Genomic DNA, 22,517 nt, shown 5'->3' with positions numbered 1-22,517 from the left:
CTCAGTCATTTGGTTTTCCCCTTCTCACATACCTAAATGTGGAATTAGACCATTAACTTGCCTACACTGTACAAAAAGCTTGTGGAGTCTGTTACCAATGCTGAATCCCCAAGTGTCTTTCTGCATTTGCGTTTTCCAAGAAAGCATCTTTATCCTGCCATTCATCACTGATACTCTTCCATTCTCACTATCTGGCCTTGCAGCAGAATGTGTTAAAATACATTTCTTAATGTTGTGACAATTTAAGCAGGTGTTTGAGATCCCTCATCCAATTTGAGAACTTTTTCTCTGAGGCTGATAAATCACCAATACAGATGACAGAAAGAGCAGGCCTGAAGATGACCGCTGTGTTTTCTTCTCTTTTTTGTGTGTCCTACTTTCAATGGATTGTTACATATATGTGATTATGTCATTTTTTCCCCCTTGCCAATTCCATTTTGTATAGTTCAGCTAAGAGAGCCAGACCGAGTCAAAAGCTTTCTCCAAATATGAAGTCAAAACAAATATCTTTCTCTGGTTTTGTGCTTTCTCCATGTTTATTCATAAGATGCAGGGTAAATATGTGGTCAGTTGTTTGATTCTCAGGAAGGCATCCCATTTGACTTTCAGTATTTAGTATGTTGTTTCAAGTATAATATAACTCATTTATTGATGACACTTCAGAAACGTTTGCCTGCATTTCTTCGTATCTAGATTCTGCATAATGCATAGGCTGAAGACATCGCTCATTTGGGGGTAACTAAATTAGCCAACAGAATCTCAGGGAAGCATCGGGAGCGTAGGGTTATATTAAGCACATTATTATTCATGCACATATGTAAAGGAACATAAACACATTAATCCTAAAGAAACCCACATGCAACTACTCCCTACTTGATCCTCTCCTCCCACAGGTACTTGCTGGCTTTTGCAAAGTTTCTCTCTTGACAAGCATGAATAAACAACTCTTGTTCTACCCATCTTGCAGCAACGGACAAAGGCAAGACAACTATGCATAGAACACATTCTAAACACCTTTCAAAAGTCCCATATATCTCAGACCAACAGATGAAGGACCCACCCTGACGAGGACCCAACACCCTGTTTAAGGGCAGAGGCTGCAAAAGCACTGCACACATGCAGGGCAGATTGCTGGCTGCAAGCCTTAAGAAGGGGAGAAATCTTTTGGTCCCACTGCCTTAATTACGTGAGGCCCCTTGCTGCTGGTGTGTGGCAGCCATTAAGCTCTCCACAACAAAAGAGAGGAATAGACAGACAGGCAAAGGCCGCGCTCAACTTCTCTGTCAGCAAAAGGACAGCCACTAAGCACAGGAAAGGGACTGTCAGAGGCTTCCAAACTGCTTGCATGAGAACCCAGGGAAAGGTAACCACAGCAGGAACGTTGTCCTGGAGACATCTATATGGGGATGTGCCATCTCATGTCTTGGCTGACCATTAAAGCCCCTTTTCTCAAGAACTAGGGACATTATCCCTAGCATACTGGCCAAATTCCATGTTGCTTGATTTCATTCTGCCTCTAGGTTTCCTTTGTGTTCCAGAGCAGGCACAATACCCATCTTCATTTCCTCTCCTCTTGTTAAATTTTGCCTTGCTCTATTAAACAATTTGCACGTTCCAGCCAAGGGACTGCCCCATCACGATTGTTGCTGACATGAGCCCTACATGGTCAAAGCTGTACGGTCAGTTTTGTGAAATACTTCTGATCATACCTCGATGGAAAATATATGCCCCTTGTCATTCCTCTCTCAATAGCTGAACTGAAATACGGGCAATTGCAGAAAACTCACAAAGAACTGTGAACAACTTAGCTTACCCATTATGTATTATGCATTAAAACCTGTCTCTGTTGAGCTGTCCAAGATAAAATCCTACTGGCATTTGATCAAAAGAGTAGGAAATTACCTTGATTTGTCCTGGCTAGAGCTGTCTGCCTCATGTAAAAAATACTTGTGAATAAATTATTTGCAGATTGATTAATATTGTTCAGCTGGCTATTGAGCTAACCAAATCATAAGGAAAAAACTTACGTGAATAGTTTATTTGAAAATCCAGTTGAAACTGACAGGAGAAAATGGTCAAACAAACCATCTGACACTATTATTCAATGCCAGTAGACTTGGATAGTGTTCATGTACTAGTGAAGCACATGCTGATGCTCCAAGCCAAGGTCCTAAGAAAGGTATTGAAATGTGAATTCAAGTCTTCAAACCTACATTCACCTTTTCCTTAAAAGAGATTCTTCTCAACCAAAAGACACCTATTAATGACTTTAGACATTAAAACAGATTCGCATTTGAAGTTATTTATTCCTGTTTGTTATAAAGACATTCTGGAAACTAGCTTGCCTGATCATAATAGCGATGAAAATTGAGTACCTTTTACTCCTCTACAGCCTCCCTTCAGTGGATCTCTAAGCACTTCACAAATTTCAGTGGGTTTAGTGTTACAGCTGTTCTGTGAGGCAAGAAGGCATAAGGACATTCAGGAAAAGTAGGAAGCACACACCGTGTGCTGCAGGTTTCTTTACATCTTAAACTTCAGAGTTCCTGAGTGTTTTTACACTAGACTCCTTTCCATAGAGTACACCGTTTAAGCATTGACTACATTTGTCAAATCTGTCTGCTTCCCAGCTACTTAAGCACCCAAAAATAGCTGCTTTGTATTAGACGCTGAGCTCCTGTTGAATTTGATGGAATTTTAGAGCACTAAACACACAAGTGTATTTCCATGCATACATGGAGATTCAGCAGCTTTTTCTATAGTTGCCTGCATGGTGGTCTACCAGTTAAATCCACAACAAGTAAGAAACAGGCAGGTTGCAAAGACCTTTCCATGGCCATGGGTCATGCATCCATGTCACTGATGCCACATGATCATACCACACACAAAAAAGTTATCCATCCTGTCACACAATAAATGAGACATCCTCTTACTCCATGTCTCTCCTTTGCTCTTCCAACAACAGGGCTGCAGCCTGTCCATTGCTTTGAGGCTGAAGTTGTGAATGCTTACTACCCAATATGAGGGCCTGCACTTCAAAGCATAGAAGGTACTAAAAATTTGGCATTAGATGTTATGGCAGCTCCCACTATGGCACAAACAGTAAGGATAAAAGCCACACCCTCTTCAAGTTATTGGACATTTTTTTGTCAACATCAGGGCAAACAGGATTTTATCTCTAGTAGCAAATTGAGTGTCAGCAACCAAAGAATTAGTGAACTTCTGTCCACTAATAAGGCAGTATATGATAAACTTATTCCCTAACAACTTGCTGTCTGAATTCCCACAGAGGTGAATAATTAAAGAATCAATCTAAAACATACATAATTTTATATAAGAAAGACTGAATATCAAATTAAAGATCCGCTGTCAGCTTAAACACTAACTATAAAACCGTAAATAAATATTTGTATGATTGCTGTTGATCATGAGAGACAGCTTAAAATCCAGATTTACTCGGTATGATTTTTGTTCTCTTTCCCACTGGCATGCTTTCTCTCTTGAACTAGAAAAAAACAAAAAGAGTCAATTTTGCTTTCAGGTTTTCTCTTTCTGCGTTGTGACTGCAAAAATCATATAAGAGGATATTGCTCTGTTTTAAAGGAACAGTTTTCATTAGAAACAGAGAAGGAAAATAATAGAGACATTTCTGTTGGCATTTGTTTGTTTTATATGGATTCTCCTAGGCAAAACTGGAAGTCATGAGTGAGGGGAAAGCCTCTCCTTATAACGTGAGCAGGTACAACCCTTGCTCTGCTCCACTCTCTTGATACAGTCCAATTTAACTCCTTTTTGGGAGCTAATTTTTTTCACTATGATCAAATTTAGCTTAGCTCTTCACATTTTTTACCTGCGAGACACATCAGAAACAGGCTCAAATCCTATTCTGATCTTCACTGCAGTGAGCAGGACATCCATGCAACAACGACCAATCATATTAAATCAAAAGCAGTAGCAGTGCATTTCTCTTGCAGGTCCCAGAGCTTCACTTTCTGCTACACGAGGTGCATAACCCAACCTTGACTTTAGGCTATTTTGAGACAGGGAAATTACAGAAACAAGAAGCCAGAAGGTCTCTGCCTATGCACAACTGGAATGCTGCACATAATATACACTGAGCTGTCACCTATTATCCTGAGTTGGTTTTAAATAGTCTATAATCCAAGCATGAGAAGTGGGCACCATAGGATGTAGCAAATCCTTCTCATACAGCAAGACAGTGCTGTCACTATAGTGAACCATGAAAGAAGGAACATGCTGTCTCTTCAAGAGAGGACTTCTTATTTCTTGAACACTGTGGCTAAAAGAATCTTTCTGACTGCATTTACATTAAGAGGAGTTAATTAAGAAATTAGGCTGCAGCTGGTGATCATGACCCTGTCTGACAGTCTGGGCACACTCTTTATTAATAAGAGCCTAGAAGCAGGAAAAAGGAATGATACAACCCAGTGCAGTCACTGCATCCCAAGGAGCAGATATCTCAGTCCAAAGGACAATCCAGTTTTCTGGGGGTCTTCTCTCCCACTAATGGTACTGGAGATGACATTGAGAGAGATCTGTGTTCTCAGACAATAATCAAGGAGTCAGTAAAGCCTCAGCGTGTGTTTTTCAGGTTAATTTTGTACTTGCAGTGCAAAGCAAAGAGATTAGAGATGCAAAGTACATGCAAAATAAAACCAACATAGAAGTTCAATGGCAACTGGCACACAGAAACCTCTGCTTTTAGCAGAGTTCCAGAAGCAAACTGCAAGAGCTTGATAAACAAATAATAAAGGAAAGCAAAGCAACCTCGGCACTTATTTTATTTCCAGTACTTTTAGCATCCTAATAGTCCAGAAGCTCCTGCCTATTGCAATTTCTCTCTTCTTCCCTCTGTTTTGTTTTCACATCTGATGACCAGCTAACTAGCTATTCAGCCAGCAGAGGGGAAAAAAAAGTGAAAAACTGCAGATGTCTTCATGTTTGTGCCCAAGGGATATCAAATAGCAAGCTGTTACAGCCTGTCTGCAAATCCACTGGTTGGCTTGTTATTCTTGAATGTCTGCATAAGGTCCCATCGATTGTAGTTTGGCACTTTCTTCTTTAACCCTGCAGTGTTTTGGGGGTATCTGCAGTACACAAGGCTTATCACCTCATACAGCACTTCTGTGACTCTTGGCCTTCAAATAAGCCATCAGCTGGGGGCTCCTATTGACTGCTAGGACATTGCTCCATACATCTGTGCCTTTGCAAATCGTTCATGTTCAAGGATGTTCACTTTTAGAAGGTGCTCCTATATTGGCAACACAATGAATGTGCCTGCTGATCATGTGGTTCACCAAGACAGCCAAAAAACAATATCACAAGGTTTACTACAGCACAAAGTCTCCATGCCTACTCTTGGACTGCAGGGACTGCGAGCAAGGAAACACATTCAGATTCAAATCACGATAAATAAAAGTCTCACTAATTCATAGAATCATAGAATCATAGAATCAGTCAGGGCTGGAAGGGACCACAAGGATCATCTAGTTCCAACCCCCCTGCCATGGGCAGGGACACCTCACACTAGATCAGGCTGGCCAGAGCCTCATCCAGCCTGGCCTTAAACACCTTCAGGGATGGGGCTTCAATCACCTCCCTGGACAATCCATTCCAGGCTCTCACCACTCTCATGGTGAAGAACTTCTTCCTCACATCCAGTCTGAATCTCCCCACTTCCAGCTTTATTCCATTTCCCCTAGTCCTATCACTACCTGATAGCCTAAAAAGTCCCTCCCCAGCTTTCTTGTAGGCTTCCTTCAGATACTGGAAGGCCACAATAAGGTCTCCTCAGAGCCTTCTTTTCTCCAGACTGAACAGCCCCAACTCTTTCAGTCTCTCCTCATAGGAGAGGTGCTCCAGCCCTCTGATCATCCTGGTGGCCCTTCTCTGGACACGTTCCAGCATGTCCATATCCCTCTTGTAATAGGGGCTCCAGAACTGGATGCAGTACTCCAGGTGGGGTCTCATCAGAGCTGAGTAGAGGGGGAGAATCACCTCCCTCGACCTGCTGGCCACACTTCTCTTGATGCAGCCCAGGATCTGGTTGGCTTTCTGGGCTGCAAGTGCACATTGACAGCTCATGTTGAGCTTCTTGTCCACTAGCCCCCCAGGTCCCTCTCCTCAGGGCTGCTTTCCAGCCAGTCACTGCCCAGCCTGGATTTGTGCTTGGGATTGCCTCGACCCAGATGCAGGACCCTGCACTTGGTCTTGTTGAACCTCATGAGGTTGGCTTGTGCCCACCTCTCCAGCCTGTCAAGGTCCCTCTGGGTGGCATCCCTTCCCTCCAGCGTGTCTGCTGCACCACACAGCTTGGTGTCATCAGCAAACTTGCTGAGGGTGCACTCAATGCCACTGTCCATGTCACCAACAAAGATGTTGAACAAGACTGGTCCCAGGACTGATCCCTGAGGGATTCAGACCCAAGAGACTTCATATGAGGGCAGATTTTGGCTCTATGAGAAAGCAGTGTCTGCATGTAAAGTCACTGGAAAATGTCTGATGAGGCTACATATACTGTGTCCCTCCAAATACACTTCTGTGACTGAGGACTAGTTGTGGGTCCTATAGCAGAATAAGAAGGTTTCGTGAAAATAGCATGAATAAATGCTGTTAGCACTGCTTTAAAGAGACTTCTGATTCAGCCTTTGCACAGATGAGTGAGCAAAACTGGGCAAGTTTGCACAGGGGCTCTGGCTATTTTCTTGTATCCTTGAGGAAGTTAGCATTTCTGCACCGGTGGAAGCGAGAGCCTGTGCGTTCTCCACCACTCAGATTTCCCGTGGGATTTCAGACCAGCTCTCCATCTACCACCATGGCAGCAATGCTGTGGAGTGGTGTCTCCATGTGAGCCAGATGACCCAAGAGTGAGGCGAACTGAAGAGAGGAGAAGGACTAGTGCAAAAGGAAGTATCATGATATTTCCAGAGCTTGTCATGGAGGATCAAGACAGCTGGGTAGCCTTGGAGACAGAAATTGAAGGTGTGTTACAGAGATTTAGATGCTGGTTTTGGAAGCCCTGTTTAATTTAAGATGCTTAGCATTATCTGTGAAAGCCCTCAGGAAACTGACTCCTTTACATTTTTATAAAGGCATCAGAAAAGGCATAGCCCCTTTCTTATAGCCGGAATTCCCTAACCAGTGGCTGGTCTCCTTGCTGAGACTAGGCAGCTGCTGTGCTCAGTAGATTATAACCCAGGCTGCATGGGAAGATTTGATTTAAGGCAAGACTGGATGATGACTCTCTGCATGTAAAACTTCCAAGCAAGGAGGAGGGAACAGCTGCAATTACAGTTTTCAACTGGGAAGTGAGAAAATAGAGATAATTTCCATTTCTACAGCAATGTGAGTAATTATCAAAAAGAAAACGGCAGACTGGCAGCTGGAAGCCTTTCTCCTACTAACCTAGAGCAATGGGCCAGCAACAGCAGCACAGATGAAATCTCTCGATGGAGTGGTCCACTTCTAAATGCATTTATTTTTTTCCCTAGAAAACACTGTATTTTACAAGGTTTCCACATGGATAACTCTTGTGTGGTTCCATGTTGCCTCTGCTTACATCTCAACATCCAATCAAACAAGTCTGCAAGCTATTCAGGCACTAAGCCTCTATAAAACCCTGCATCCATTTCTGGATTAAGAGCAACAATGCTCATTCTCAAGAACATTTGAAAACCGGCCATATTTACCAGGTGATGGGCACTCCCCAAGAAGCTGCTTTCATGCAGAGCTAGTTTCCTTGTGTTGTCTCAGACAGGTCTCATAGCAAATACATAGCCGAAATGTGACACATCTAGGGCAATAGCCTTCAGATGTGTTAATAAAATGCGAAGCCAATTCTGGAATCATCTTCTGGCAGACAAATCCTGACTCACATATCTGAATGTTGCCAAATCTGCTGCTGCTGCCTAAAAGAAGGTGGTGCCCCATGCAAATAACACCATCTCAGCTGAACTACTTGGTTATTGCAGCACCCGATATCCAGCGGTACTCAGCTGGCCTAGCTGACAATCCAATGAAATCCACTTAGCTACCAACACTGAAAATGCACAGGATCTGAATTGGAACGATCAAGCAGTCAACTTTAAAACATCAGTACAATCTGCTACTGAGGCCATGGGCTCTCCAAAATAACGAGTGTTAAAGAGAAAAACAGTCTTCAGATAAGAAGGTCTCACTGATATCTTACATAGCAGTTAATGCCTTTTGCATTTCTCATTGAGCTTCTGTAGCTGATCTCCTCCAGCTGAACATGTTGGAGCACATCTCATGCCTATTCAAACAAACAAAAGAGGATGTCTTGTCTTTCTTCTTCCTCCATACTACAGGGAATTACTGCTCTTCACCATTCTGCTTCTCATGTGGAGAGAGTAATTTTTAATTTTTTAGTGCAGTAAAAATAATACAAAGCTTCATGAATGAAGCTGGCAAAATACAGAATAGGGCTTTACTCTTCATGCACAAAGATAAAATGGTAACATAATATTTAATCAGGGAGTGAAAGAAAGAGAAGTGAGTTCATTAACTTTTCCCTTGAGTGAAAACTCCTGTTTTCATTCTTCTTTTATTTTTATTCAAATAATTTGAAAGCGAACACGATCCGTATGCAAATGCATATGGGTTCTCAGAACACAGCTTTCTTTTATATAGATGATCATGAACTCACTCCAATAAAGGGAAAGAATCAGGATTTTTCCATAGAAATAATTGGCCAGGCAGCCAGCAGTAAAATCTCTGTTAACCTCCAATTATCTCTTCCACTTTCTCGAGAGCTTTGTACACTTCAGTGGACAGTGTTTTGCAGCATTGAACATCACAGACGCTTTGACCCAAGTTTGTTTCTTTTTTTCCCTTACTCACTAGTGACAGAAGTTACTTTTCACATTTAATTCTCCATGCAGCAGGATTCATGGTCTTGAGAGTTTTGGAGGCTCCATATTGGCTTTGTGAAGACCCATGCCTCCACTTCTGGATGCCAACAAAAACTTTGGATTTTGTCTGGAGTGCATTCAGAGGCAGGGCTGCCTGTGATGCAGAAGGACAGGGAAAGGGCAAACAGGCTTTGATTTTGAATGATGGGCAAATGTCATTCAAAAGATGATGTTTCCACTGTACCCTCATTCATGAGAGTCCTGGAAATGGGACTGTGATTCATTTTACAACCAGAGGCCAAAGACAGGGGAAAGGCTCAGGGTGACAGCTTCCAGCAATGGTTTGGGTGAACTTTGAGTCTTAACAGATAGCTCACCTCTACCCCCCCTGACCTGTTTAACAACCATCAGTTACCAGCTGAGCTGGATCAGGCATCATCTGGATCAGGCATCAGCTCTGACTCTTGTTAAGCATCCTCATTATGGGAAGGAATGCTCTTGTCAAGCAGACACCCCGTACACAAGCATACAAGAAAGCACAGTGAAGTTTAGCAATAGGAGTGGCTGTTCAGAGGCACTGATCTGGACTGCCTCATGCAGCTCCACCCTGAAAGCTTCCCTGGCCAAACTGATGGCAGCACACTTTAGCCTTAAAGCACAGAGCACAGTGGCAGCATCAAAATAACTCCAGAGTCAATATGTCCTGAAGGTACGCTACTTTTAGAGGAGACTGTGTTGTGTCTCTTCCAAATGATCCCTCTTAAGGGTGTTGACTCCAAATACACCCACTTGGAAAGCAGTTTTATTGAGCAAAAGCTTTTAAAGAGGTGGGAACCCAATCATTAATATAACCTAAACAACCAAAGCAATTCCCACACCCTCTCTGTGGCATAAAAACCATACTTGTCTCCCATCACCTGGGCCTGTTACTTCTGGATTCTTCCTGCTATCATTTCCTTGTAGTTAACCACATTATATGAAGCCAGTAAATTGTGAGGAAGAGACAAAAACGACTGGTCCCTTCCTTGAAGATGTTACTTCTGTCAGATTAGTGTGTGAAAAACAAGTAGGAACTTCTCAATTAATCTTTCTGGAATATGTCCTAACCAGCTGCTGATTCTTTCTGAGTAATAACAGAAAAGAAATCTGAGAAGAGAAACTGCAGCTGCTGCCACAACAGAGAGAGCTTATTATGAGACATTGTGCTCTTTTGTTTTTTTCACTTCATTTGTTTGGGGTTTGTTGGGGTTTTTATTTTTGCCAGAGTGATTAATTACTATGTAAAATCCGCACCAGGAAATTGATATATACCCCTACCAACAGGCAGGTTCCCATACAACCAGGGATGATGTCAGCTGTTTTGGTTAGTAACAGCTTTGTCCCCTGTGGTGTTTCCGTTGCCTTGCTACAGGACTCAAATTATTCGCTGGAGGCACCAAACTGGGATTTGAGCAATTTGCCACCAGTGCCTGGTGCATACACTGGCTCAAGGTAGTGCCATTTACAGTGCCACAGTGCACCATAATCGTAGGCATCTTCCTATCTCCCTCAGTGGTTAATGAGTTTTGATACTAAACCTTTCCAAGACAGGATCATCTGACATTGAATTTTTAGGCCCTATTATAATAAAATAACTGATAACGGAGAACACTATCTGCAGTAAAGCATGATTCCCAAGGCTGCACTTAAGGCAACCTTTCAATCCTTAATTATCCAACACAGAATAAGAGAAGAAAGAAAGAAAACCCAGGAAAAATTGAGCTCCAGGCATCTGCTCCCATAGTCCCTGAGGAAGAAACCCAAGCTGCCAGCCCAGATCCCACCACTGTGCAGCACTCTTCCTGCTCAGAAAGCGTGGGTCAGTAGGAACCAAGAGATTACGAAATGTGATATTCTTGGGGCAGGCCTGTGCTACCAAGTGTAATAGTTTTGGGTTAAGTTAATGAGACAGGAATTATAAAATATAGTTATTTTTATTTTCCCAAAAACACCACCCCAAAACTATGTACAAAACTGACAGAATTATTTACAGGTTCTGTTCGGTCATGAATTCTTCCAGGATGCTTAACAGCAATTTTCACACAATTTAGAGAGTTCAGAGACTGGAAAAAGCTATGACACAAACAGCTTCATCCACTTATAAACCAAAGGCCAACCAATAACCCTTAGGAAAATATGATCAGTCCAGGATTTACTCACGAGGATTAAAGTGGGAATTTGGAGATGGTCCCTAGCTCGCTCTCTCTGCTGACAGGCTCCAGAAACTGTCAGTTTGTAATCCAGTTCGAGGCTCAGGCTTTATCCCAGGGCTCTGGACCAGCGCTCGAAGCAAGGCAAGACACTCGAGACGACAAGGCTTGAAGTGAGGCGAGGCTTCAGCAGATGTGAGCAAGGCAGATTTGAGCGAGGTGGATCTGAGTGAGGAGGATCTGAGCAAGGTGGATCTGAGCAAGGCCAATTTGAGCAGCAGCCCCTAGGCTCCCTAGCCACTTGCGTATATACAAAATGCCAGAGGTCACTTGGTCCAATGGGGCACTAAAGCTAACATGTAGCCACTCAATGGAAAGCATTCTGCTAGGCTATGACCATAACAGGCAGAGGCCAGGACCTCGTATCTGGGGAAGCTTACATGTTCTGACCCCAGATGGGCATCTTGTTTACCAGACAAGGCAAGGTCCTGTGCCCTTTGTTCCTTTTCCCATGTTGCCCTGTTGTTGTGGCAGGAAGGAGGGGAGAGAAAGGACCTGTCTAGACCTCTTGAGGCCTGTCTGGATTTGTACTGGGCCATGTGTCATGGCCTACCACCACACCAAGAAAGGAAATTCAGAGAAGAAAGCTTTTTGAAAAGAATTACCAAAGCTTTTGAGTTCCAAAAAATCCCACTTTACACTGTCTCCTGGTTAAGACAGCCCACTCTCACAAGCAAGCCCCCCACACACAGACAGGAGGGAAAGTAACACAAAAAAAAATATCCCTGGGTTGAGATAAGGAATTTAATGAGATGATAGGAGGGAAAATTACCTCAGCCTATTTCGCAGAAGAGCACAGCAAATGCAGCAGTAGAAGCCAGCAGTAAAATGACACACACCACACCCCCTGCACCCCCTAAGCCTGCAGCCAGCCCAGCAGAAAAGACCAACACCCTGAACTGGAAAACAGAAGCAGCAACTGGAAACATAAAACCTCTCATTTTACAATCCAAACTACAAGCCCCATTATGCTTTGCTCCAGCCAACACTTTTGCTTTAAAGCTGGCATGATGTTAGTGTGGTGTCAAATATCTTCACACTTGCATTACAAATCTGTGTGACAGACACTGAGGCCAAGAACCAAAACAAAGGGGAATACCTCGTATTGTAATATAGATGGACTTCAAGTGGCTATAAGCATACTATGTGAAAGTGAAGAAACTTCTAGTCACCAGTGAGCTCTGCTGAAGCATCTCTGACTTTCTCCAACCTCCTCTTTCACTGTGGAGCACCTAAATAAAATAAAATATATGCTACCTTTGAGGAAGTAGGTTATTTACTCTCTTAGATATTCCATGCCCTCCTCTGGAGGCTGCACACTCTTTTCTCCACCACTGTTCACTTGCTTTGCAAGTTCAGTTAGGCATTTGGCAATTCCTTTACAAATCTGGAAACAACGATGTGTCACAGAAATATTTCTTTGTTCAGCGATAACTGGGTGGATTAATTGCAGTAGATTCTCAAAGGACAACTTCATCTGTATTAGTGACTCGCCTGCTTCTCAGTGCAGCTACTGTCCATATGTTGGGTAGGATGGATAGGATGTGAGGAGCTTGAAATCATTTTTACTCTTCGTGTCTCTTGACATGTCTTAAGCAACTTGTCTAAATGTCTGGCAAACATTTGCCACAGTTTAGTCAAATGTATTATGAAAGTGAGTCAACAGAGAACCTCAAGTTGGTTTGGGGTTTTTTTAAAACTTTCTGAGGCAATCAGCTAGACCATATCCCCCTAACCAGCTGAATCTCTAAATTATTTGTCTATTTAAAAAAATGAAGTTTTAACCAGCAACATGACTTTGCAAACAAACTATTATATGTCTTGGAATCAAAAGTTCTCTGTGACACAGGCATGTCTCATTATTGATTCAACAAGTTTCAATTCCATATGGCTTCAGTTACAGAAAAACTAACTGGAGTCTTTCCTTTCTTGCACAAAATCATAGTCAGCTCAACTCTAATAACACAAGCTTTATTTCAGGCATGAGCAAGGGGCAGAAAGTGCCTAACTCAATCTGATTTAATGCCTTTGCCAGTTTTAAAAATTAGTGTGGATTGCCATTTATTCTAGATGAAGGGGGTAAAGAACCTCCAAAACCCAAATAAACACAAACAAGCAAACAGACAAAAAGATGCCATATATTGAGGTGGTGCCTGAGTTGATGATCTGGTCCCATTTTAAAACTAGGAAAAGAGTAGTCCTAGAAGGGTATACTTCCTAGGAATGCCAGAGGATGGTGTGTGGGTAAGCTGGGAGAGTTACGGATCAGAATGCAACTCCTCTATGGATCAGAAGGGAACAGGAACACTGAATCATGGGGTTTGATAAGTCCATCCTCCTGATTTTGACAGCCATGGGCTCTCGGTTCTGCTGGATCTGACACCAATGATCTTCTCATGGAGGCAAAGCCATCCCTTAATGGGATCACACCAATATAGTCTTCCTCCTGCAGCTTGTGATTCCAAGCCAATGCCCACTCAAATCAACAGGAATAATTTGTTGACTTCAAAGCAGCCTGACTAAGCCCTAATTTGTCATTAGATCCTTTGAGTGTAATTAAAGTGCACTCTTGTGTAAAATGGAAGATGAACATTGTTCCTTGGGTGAGCATTTTTCTGGTTTTGCCTGGTTAGTAGATATGATGATGATAATAATACCAATAACAGAAGCATCTATTTTGCCTGTACTGTGAGCCCCCCAGTGGCTTCCAGGTCTCAGGTGATTTAAAGAATTATGGCTTTGCCTCAGTCCCAGCTTTATAAAGATTCACAGAGAAGTCCAAACCTTCGCTGCCTTTTCTAACCCTTCATTTAATTGCACTTTCCTCTTCTATTCACCAGATTGTCTCACTCCTGCTTGAGCCCTGACTGTAAAGCAGGATATTTCAAGAAGGTTGGTGCTAGAAGCTACTCTGCTGAGATGTGATGTTATTTGTCAGGAAGGCAATGGGGTCCCAAGGAAGGGAGCTGGGACTCAGATCACTCAGAGTAAAACAAAATCTTTCTGTGGGGGAAAATGAGGTCTGAGGGGCTCCCTGACTACAAGCTCAGTGCCTGCATGGGTTCTCTCCAGCTCTTTCCTTGATGACTCTCACTGCTTTCGACAGGTCACCAGGCAGTTGTAGATCAAAATCACAAGCATAACCCTAACTTCATCTGGCAGTGTCTTAACTGAGACTGGCAGTAGCTGATTCTTCAAACCAGCAAAAAGGTGTAAGAACCTCACCAACATATTGCTGGGAGGGATGGGGCTGTGCCAGCAACTCTGGTCAACCATGAAGCATTGCAGATGTACTGTGCGGAGAGCCAATTGTGGAGAGACTTATGGCTGAGTTCTGTTTTCAGGTCGTTCTCCGGTACAGAAACACCATAGCAGCTCCTTGTCTTCTAACCAAGAGGATGTGTCATTGTCCTACTTTTCTCCATCAGCCTGCAGGATGGGGTGACAGCAAATCTATGCATCCTGTCTCTTGCTGTCTCACGGCAGAGGCTGAAAGATTCTATCCACACCCCCAGGGAATGAGTCCTGCCCATTCCCATGGAAGGACTGCTAATGGGTCCTGTGCTGCACTATGTTCATTGCAGGAGCTAAATTGTTGTTTATCTTACCATGTGTATACATTCAGAGACAAGGTAAAAATGGACTGGATGTGCTTGCTGCATCTTTTTGAGCTAGAACTGCCTAGGTACAGTAAAACATGATAGGCTGTTCCAGTTGCTCAAACTGGTATCTGTGTTTAATCAGCCCAGGTGCCCAGCTGTCTGCTAAAGGAAATTCTCCTAGAAGCCACTGAGATGGGCTTTTCTTTATGAAATCTAATAACTGTGATAGGTGGTAGCAGTGTCTATTATGCAGGTTGGTATTATATTCAGTTTCTTCTAACGCTGCCTGACTTTGGCTGGACTGACATCTTCTGTGAGAGGTCTTGCCTGGGGCTGATGGATTCTTCAGGCATTTGTACTGCATGCTATTCAAATAGGTTACTCTGGACCTATTAAATTCCTCTTAGGTTCTTCTATAACAGCCTTATAGTGATGAAGTGCTTACAGCAACTCCTGTATTGCTTACCACCAGCTCACCACCTGATGGGAAGAGGCAGTCATTTCTGATACCTTCTTTGAGCAACCTAGGGTCTGCCTACCCAGGGACCAGTACACCTTCAGAGCAGGACTCTCTCTGATCTCTGTCACCACAGAGGACAGCACTCCCAGGATTTCAAAACAGACACTGAGCAGCAGATGCAGCAAATACCTACGAACACCTGTGTGATGGTTTGAAACTGTCTTTTTAATTTTTCCTTGCAAAGTTCAAAACAGAGAAAGTGAAAGAATGTAAATAAGTCACTATTGGGTGTAAGAAAGCAAAATAACGATTGTTCTAAACACTTCCATTGGATAGATAGAAATGTTTAAGAACTATTACCCAAAACAAAGTAGGCACTCTGCACATTCTGCGTTCTGCAGTGGGGGCAGTTGCTGGGCTGTCTGGCTGCTGTTTCTTCTTCTCTTCTGGCTGAAGATAACACGTACTGACCTTGGCAGCTAAGTTAACAACTTTCTGCTTAACTAACTCTGCTTCTCTGTCCAGGGGTGTCTGGGGGGAAGCTCCTGGGAGAGAGGCCCCTTTGGGAGGGTCCCCTTGGGGGGAAGCAAAGGGAGATCGGTTGTGCTTTTTCTGTTGATTGTATATATTTGTGAATGTTGTGAATTTTGTATATTTTTACATATTCATTGCATTTCATCGTAGATTTTAGACTCTGCTTGTAAATACAGCTTTTCATTTGCTTCCAGACTGGGCTAGCCTGGTTATTGTCGGTGGGGGGGGGAATTTCAGCTCACACCGACACACTTTTTACTTTTGGCGCTCCAACTCGGGGCTCGATTGCTTGTGATTTATTTCTGCTCAGAACCTGGTTCAAGTGATGTCTGTGATATTCCACAGGTACATGACAGCACAAGCTGGGAGAAAGTCCAGCTTCCTGAGACAGCACGCTGGTGTCTCACCAGCTACACCTCAACTACTACATGCCTTCCAGCTTCTCCAGTGAAAGCAGTGTGGGTCCACTGCAACAGCCTCTTCCATCCTCATGTTTTGCTGTTCAGTCCCTCCACAGCTGCAGTCTGTGCACTAAGAGAGGCAGGGCTCCAGGGGCTAAAACAGCAGGTGAGCACATGAAGCCCAAAAGAAGACTGCACAAGGCAACCATTGTTCTGGCTTTCCTCCATTGCCTTCCTGCTTGTGGTGGGCTTGCTTTCACAATCCTTATTGTTGTTCTTTTAACACTATTGTATTGGGAGATGTGTATGAGAGATGTCAACAGAAGCTGGACATCTTTTGTGAAGCTCTTCAGTTGTAGTTCTGGGCCAGGTGCCCGAGTAAAGCTCAGGAGACAGGTACCAGTGTCCTTTGGTGGCCTGTCTCTCCTTGGGAAACCATGGTGGTGGAAATCTCAGCTCTGCTTTCAGTGAAACTCCAGGTGAGTTCAGGCTCCCCAGGAAATGTGCTTGTACTTTAGAACTGCCCAGAGAGGGCCTCAGATGTGTGCTGTGGCTCTCCTCAGCTCATGGTCTTGTGAGTAAGCACCCACCAAGAGAAACCACTAAGAGGCAAAACTAAGAGCTCTCACCTGGTACCTGTATGTGCTTTTACATGGAAACTAGGTGTAAGGAAGTAGGGATCTCTTCTTACTGTGAAGATGAGATGTGGCCAGGATAGGTGCCAGAAGGACCTTAGACTGAAATAATAATACAGATGTAGCCTCTGGTACCAGAGATCACATGCCCAAGAGTGTTACTGTTTATCCATTTTGGCATCAGGTCGCACTGGTTTTAGAATTTAAAATAATGCTTCAAGCCTAAATTCTTCCTGCAGCCATGAAATGACATAAATGGAGGCTCCTAGTTGACATGCAATCTCTTCCTCCTACTTCCACTTCCGTCATGACTACATCATAGCTACTTTATCAAGCTAAGCACTGCTGCCTTCCACTCAGAAATGCCAGTCAGGGTTTTACACTTACAAAAAGGCATCAAAGTAGATCTTACAGTCTATCAGAGCATGTGGTGCTTTTTATCCTATGAGCCCATCTTCACTGCTGCACTGAGCAAAATGGGCAGTTCTCCTTCTGCAAGCCAGTTACTCAGATCTCAGACAGGTTGGGTTTTCTTTTTTTTTTTTTTTTCCTGAGCTGCAATTATTACAAGCTCTGTCTTCTACAGACTTGTTGTATTGGATCAGAAATAGTGATGCATGGCCACTGAAGGTTGAGCCCTGCGTTTTTTGCTAATGTGTTGGAAGATGATGCCATCTGTGACACGATTCAGAGCAGTGGTTTAGTGAAATTCTGTTGGCAGGGAGTAATTCACCAGATTAATGTTTCAGAAGATCTTGTGCTTCCGAAACAATGCTTGCCTGACCTCTTCCTCTGCTATTTTCTTTCACATCTCCATAGGTAGGCCCTGTCAGATGTCACGGGTGCCTCATTAGTATGTCTGGATGAAGCAGAAAATATAGCTTTTGCCAGCAAAAAGCAACAATGCACAGCTTGAAAGGATGAACAGAGATCCTGCCCCTCTGATGCTTTGAGCAGGCAGTTGAAGTGCCACCAAATGCTGTAGCATGGGCACACAGACAGAAAGCATCCTCCCCTCAGACCCCATCCCCATGGCATCCCAATATAGAGGGGATCTGCAGTGCATATGCAGAACACAGTGTGGAAAGAAAATTTGATTCTTTCATGAGAACCAAATTTTGTCCATCTGAAGACCACCATGGTCTCTGGGATGTGCCCCATTTGTGTAAGAGAGAACAACTTGAAACTACCATTGATTTTAACACCAAGTCCGTACTACAGCTCTCTACGTGCATCAGCTTTGTCTAGTTTACAATCAGCCCTAGTCACCTTGATATTCATCTGCAGAGATGGACTTTCCAGAGGTCCACTCAGGGCAAGAAGTCCCACTGCTTTAGGTGCTGCTCAAACACCTACAAAGCCAGTCAAGACCCAAGACCTCACAGCCCAATGAAACACTTCATAAACATATACCAGACAGTGCAGACATGGGAAATCAAATTCTGCAGTATTGTTGTATGCACTTCTACTCAGCTATTTTCTGAAATACATTTTTCCATAAAATAGCTCTTGTGGTGGTAATTTTCTTCAGCACACAAAGAGGTCTCCTTACAAAGCACCAGACGTTTTTCAGAGCTTCTACAGCATCTTGAGGACAGGGTGGGGTTGTTTTGAATTGCGTTAGATCTTCTTTGGTTAAAATAATCTATACTTAGTATTATTTGTAATTGAGAAAGAGAGGTTAAAATCAGTGAATCCTCACCACCATCACAGAACTGTCACAGTAATTGAGCACAATAATTAAGCAATAAAGACAGTTGTTTCTGAAGTACTTTGAATATCATAAAACTAGTTTTAGTGGTTAAAACCTAAAGTGATGGGAGCCATCACTGTGACAGCTCTGTAAACAAGAGCTGTGTCCTGGCAGTAAGATGCAGTAAATTCACTCCCAGCAACAGTGGACCACTTTGGAAAAAATAGGCAAAACAGAACATTTTCCTATCTATACATTTCTAGTCTGCTGTTGATTGGACACCATGTCTGATCATTCTGTGCAGCAGAGTGACAAATACCTTAAAGAATTATTTCTTTGAAATGGTTTAGAAATATACCTGTTCTTGCCATATTTCATCTGAGAGGCAATTTTCCCCTGCCCTTCTCCTCATCAACCTGGAGTTTCTGTTAGAAAGATGCAGTAATACAGAGAGACATCAGCATCATTCACTGAATGAAAATACTGAAACAGCAAACAGTTTCTAAAAATAAAAATATAGTGAATATGTCTTTAGGTCTCTAAGGCATTATATGGTGACTAATCAGAGCAGTTTTCCTATGAAAAAGGGACAGAAGCAACAGAGATGGAACCAAATTTAATAGTACAAAATGCGAGGTCGTGCCTTGAGGGAGTAATAACAAGAATTTCTGCACCAGCTGGGAGCTCATCATTTGGAAGTGACAGAGGAGGAGAAAGACCTGAGCACACTAACTGATCAAATGTCTGTAAGCTGGCAATAGCATGCAGATGTGAGAAAGACAAATGTGAACCTCAGGCATGTCAGATGAGGGATTTCTAATAGAACTTACGAGATTTTAATGCCGTCGCACAAGTACAGAGTATTGTATGAACATATAAAAGATGAATTAATTTAGAATTGCCTTTTCTGTGCCTTTCTCTCTTAGGATGACATGGGGAGGAGAGAGCTTTCTTCTACAAGAAGAGACTAAATGAGCTTAGTTTCTTGAGTGTAGCAAAATGCAGGCTGGGAAGAGATATATTTGTTGCTTACAAATACCCCGGAGGGAAGTACCAGGAAGAGAGAAATGCTATTTGAGTGAAAGGGCAGTGCTGGCACAAGAACAAGTGCCTATAAATGTGCCAGGAATACGTTTCAGCTGGAAATTGGAAGAAAGTCCCGAGTGTCCAAGAAGTGTATTTCTGTGATTGACTTCCAAGAGGTTTTATCAGCACAAAAATCCCAACTTGTTTAAATGGGGAGGTGAGTCAGCTCGTTACCGATACCATACAGCATACATACCCCAAACAGCAGGGCCTCAAGGCGATGTGATACAGAAGGCCCCTTTCAGGCCTATTTTTCACTGTCCTCATGTGCCTGTCTCATTCAACAACATAAGGTTTTGCACTAATGCTATTCAATTACATTTGAGCTGTCAAAGCTGTCTGGGTTTCCTTATTTTGCTGACTAGAAGAAGTCACAGCTGAGGCTTGGTCCTGTCTCTTGTCTACTTTCTGGCATGCCATCTTGTGGAAATCGGTAAGGACAATCCCAAGTCTGCTTCTAATGGACACATGCCACAAGCCAGAGACTATCTACCATGTCTATAGAGAAAGAGGCCAAAGGCTCCAAGCCAGTTATTGCACTGAAATGAGCTGTGCTCCTGCCTAGGGTGAAGGGAGATCACTTATTATCTGACAGTTACTGCCAATGCACATAGAGACCTTACTCCTGCAGTACAAGGTGGTACATGAGCAATCATAACTGACTCTTTGTGTTGAAAAGCTAGAGATGAAGCTTGGGACAAAGTTATGCTGAACAGCTGAAAACTGTAATTTGAAACTGCCAGGTAGATGATGAACAGCAGCTTATGGAAGCTTGCTTGCCAACTGCCCAGCATTTTATGCATATGTAAAGTCATCTGAAATCCTGAAGAAACTCATCCCAGAAGAAAAACTTAAGGTGAACAGGTATGGCAGATGATCAGCTGGTAGGGGCTGGGTGAGGTTAGGCACGTGGTATTGGAGTCCTCCCTTGAAACAGATTAAATGGTACCATTGGTATAACTGAAAGATGGGAACCTCAGCCTGAGCCTGATGGAGGTGTGCTAGATGTCTCTTAAGATCAATATGCTCTGACCAACCCTGAAGGACAAGGAAGTTTGTCCTTCCTATGCCTGTAGCAGGAGTCTCTGGAAATCAACAGATGATCTCAGAAAGTGTCAGGATACAAAGCATTAGATAAGGAAATCTTTTAAATAAGTTTCTTTGCTTTCAGACCTTAATATATCAGTGCTTCCCTTTGTTTTCTTTAACCTTCTTCTCCCTGGCATATCATGGCCATCAAACTGCCATACTGTTAGGCTGGTTGTTCTTTTCATGTAGCACTGTAACTTCACGCAGCAATTTGTCACTGCAGATAAAACATCTTTGCTGTCCCAGGCGACTTGCAAGCTAAAACAGGCATGGCATGCAAATTCAGCTGAAAGTTAAGAGTCTGAGTGCAGATGAGTCTGGAGGAGAGGAAAGAAGTAGGGGAGTGATTCAAGAGGACAGTTTTGCAGAAGCCTGCCTAGGAAGAGGAACAGGGCATGCCCAGACAAGAGCAGGGAGGGCTGTCCAGGCACAAGCAATGCAGCACAGAGGGGCAAGAGCAAATACAAGGGATGCAAGGAGGGATATGGAGAAAGTCTAGATAAATACAGAAGGAGGTTGGAGGAGGAAGTTAGAGAAAGTTGGTAACATTTCACATGAACTGCATGGCTCTGAAAGGAGGAGAAGGAGCCCAAGGACACTGTAGATAACATAGAATGGCTGCTACATCCCTCCCCTTCATTACCAGGCAAACAATCATACACACACAGAGATCTACAAAGTGTTTGGAGAAGCTTCAAGGTGAAAGGCACCTATAACAGGACTTACTATTGTTAACATTAAGAAGCTGTGGGAGTCTTCTCTCAGAAACGCACCTGGGTTTTGTCTCTTCACAGCACAGATGATACTCAACTGCAGATCTGTATGGGAATTTAAGTGCATATCTGAACTCAGTACTCGAGATATGGCCTCAACAATGCCCTGTACTCAGTATTGGTGTGGCCACACCTCAAGTACTGTGTTCAGTTTTGGGGACCTCAGTGCAAGAAAGATATTGAGGTGCTGGAGAGGGTGCAAAGAAGAGCAACTAAGCTAGTGAAGGGCCTAGAGAATGAGCAGCTGAGGGAACTCGGACTGTTTAGTCAGAGGAAGAGGAGGCTGAGGGGAGACCTTATCGTCCTCCACAACTACCTGAAAGGACAATACAAAGAGGTAGGTTCTTCTCACAAGTAGTCATTGATAGCACATGAGGGAATGGCCTCAAGCTGCACCAGGGTAGACATTAGGCTAGACATTAGGGCAAAAAAAATTCACTGAAAGAGTAGTCAAGCATTGGAACAGGCTCCCCAGGGAGGTGGTTGAGTCACCATCCCTGGATGTGTTTAAAGGTCACTTATATGTGGCAATTAGTGATACGGTTTAGTGGTGAATTTGGTAGAATAGGGTTAATGGTTAGACCTGATGATCTCAAGGATCTTTTCCAACCTGAATGAGCCTGTGATTCTATGATTTTATGGTCTTTGTATTTAATTTGGCCAGTTGATTTGGGTTCAAAGCAGTAGAGTCCTTCTTGTGAGTTTGGACAGCATGCATATAAAGCCCTTACTCTTAGTACAGCAGCTGAACATATAAGTTTAGTGCCATTTTATACTCCAAGCACTGAGCAAACTCTCAACAAATGATGTCTTCAAAAACTCATTACACACCCACACCAGTCAAAGTCTCCATGGAGTCAGACCTCAGAAATCCCTCAATAAGAAGGAAATATTGGCTTGGTGTGAAATTATTTAAGGGGTGGTGAGAAGAAAATACATTCATCAGGTTTTATCTAGTCTATTGATACTGTCCTGAAACTCAGCATTCTACTTTTGTTAGATTTTATACCCTTGCTGATGAGTTACATTTTACTCTGGAGCACTACAGGGAAGAAAACTTGAAAGAAAGACTAAAAGAAACAATCCTCTTACTCCAGCTTTTTA

This window comes from Indicator indicator, chromosome 1, assembly GCF_027791375.1.
Source record: "Indicator indicator isolate 239-I01 chromosome 1, UM_Iind_1.1, whole genome shotgun sequence".
Taxonomy (NCBI): Eukaryota; Metazoa; Chordata; class Aves; order Piciformes; family Indicatoridae; genus Indicator; species Indicator indicator.
Note: the sequence above shows the minus strand (reverse complement) of the source record.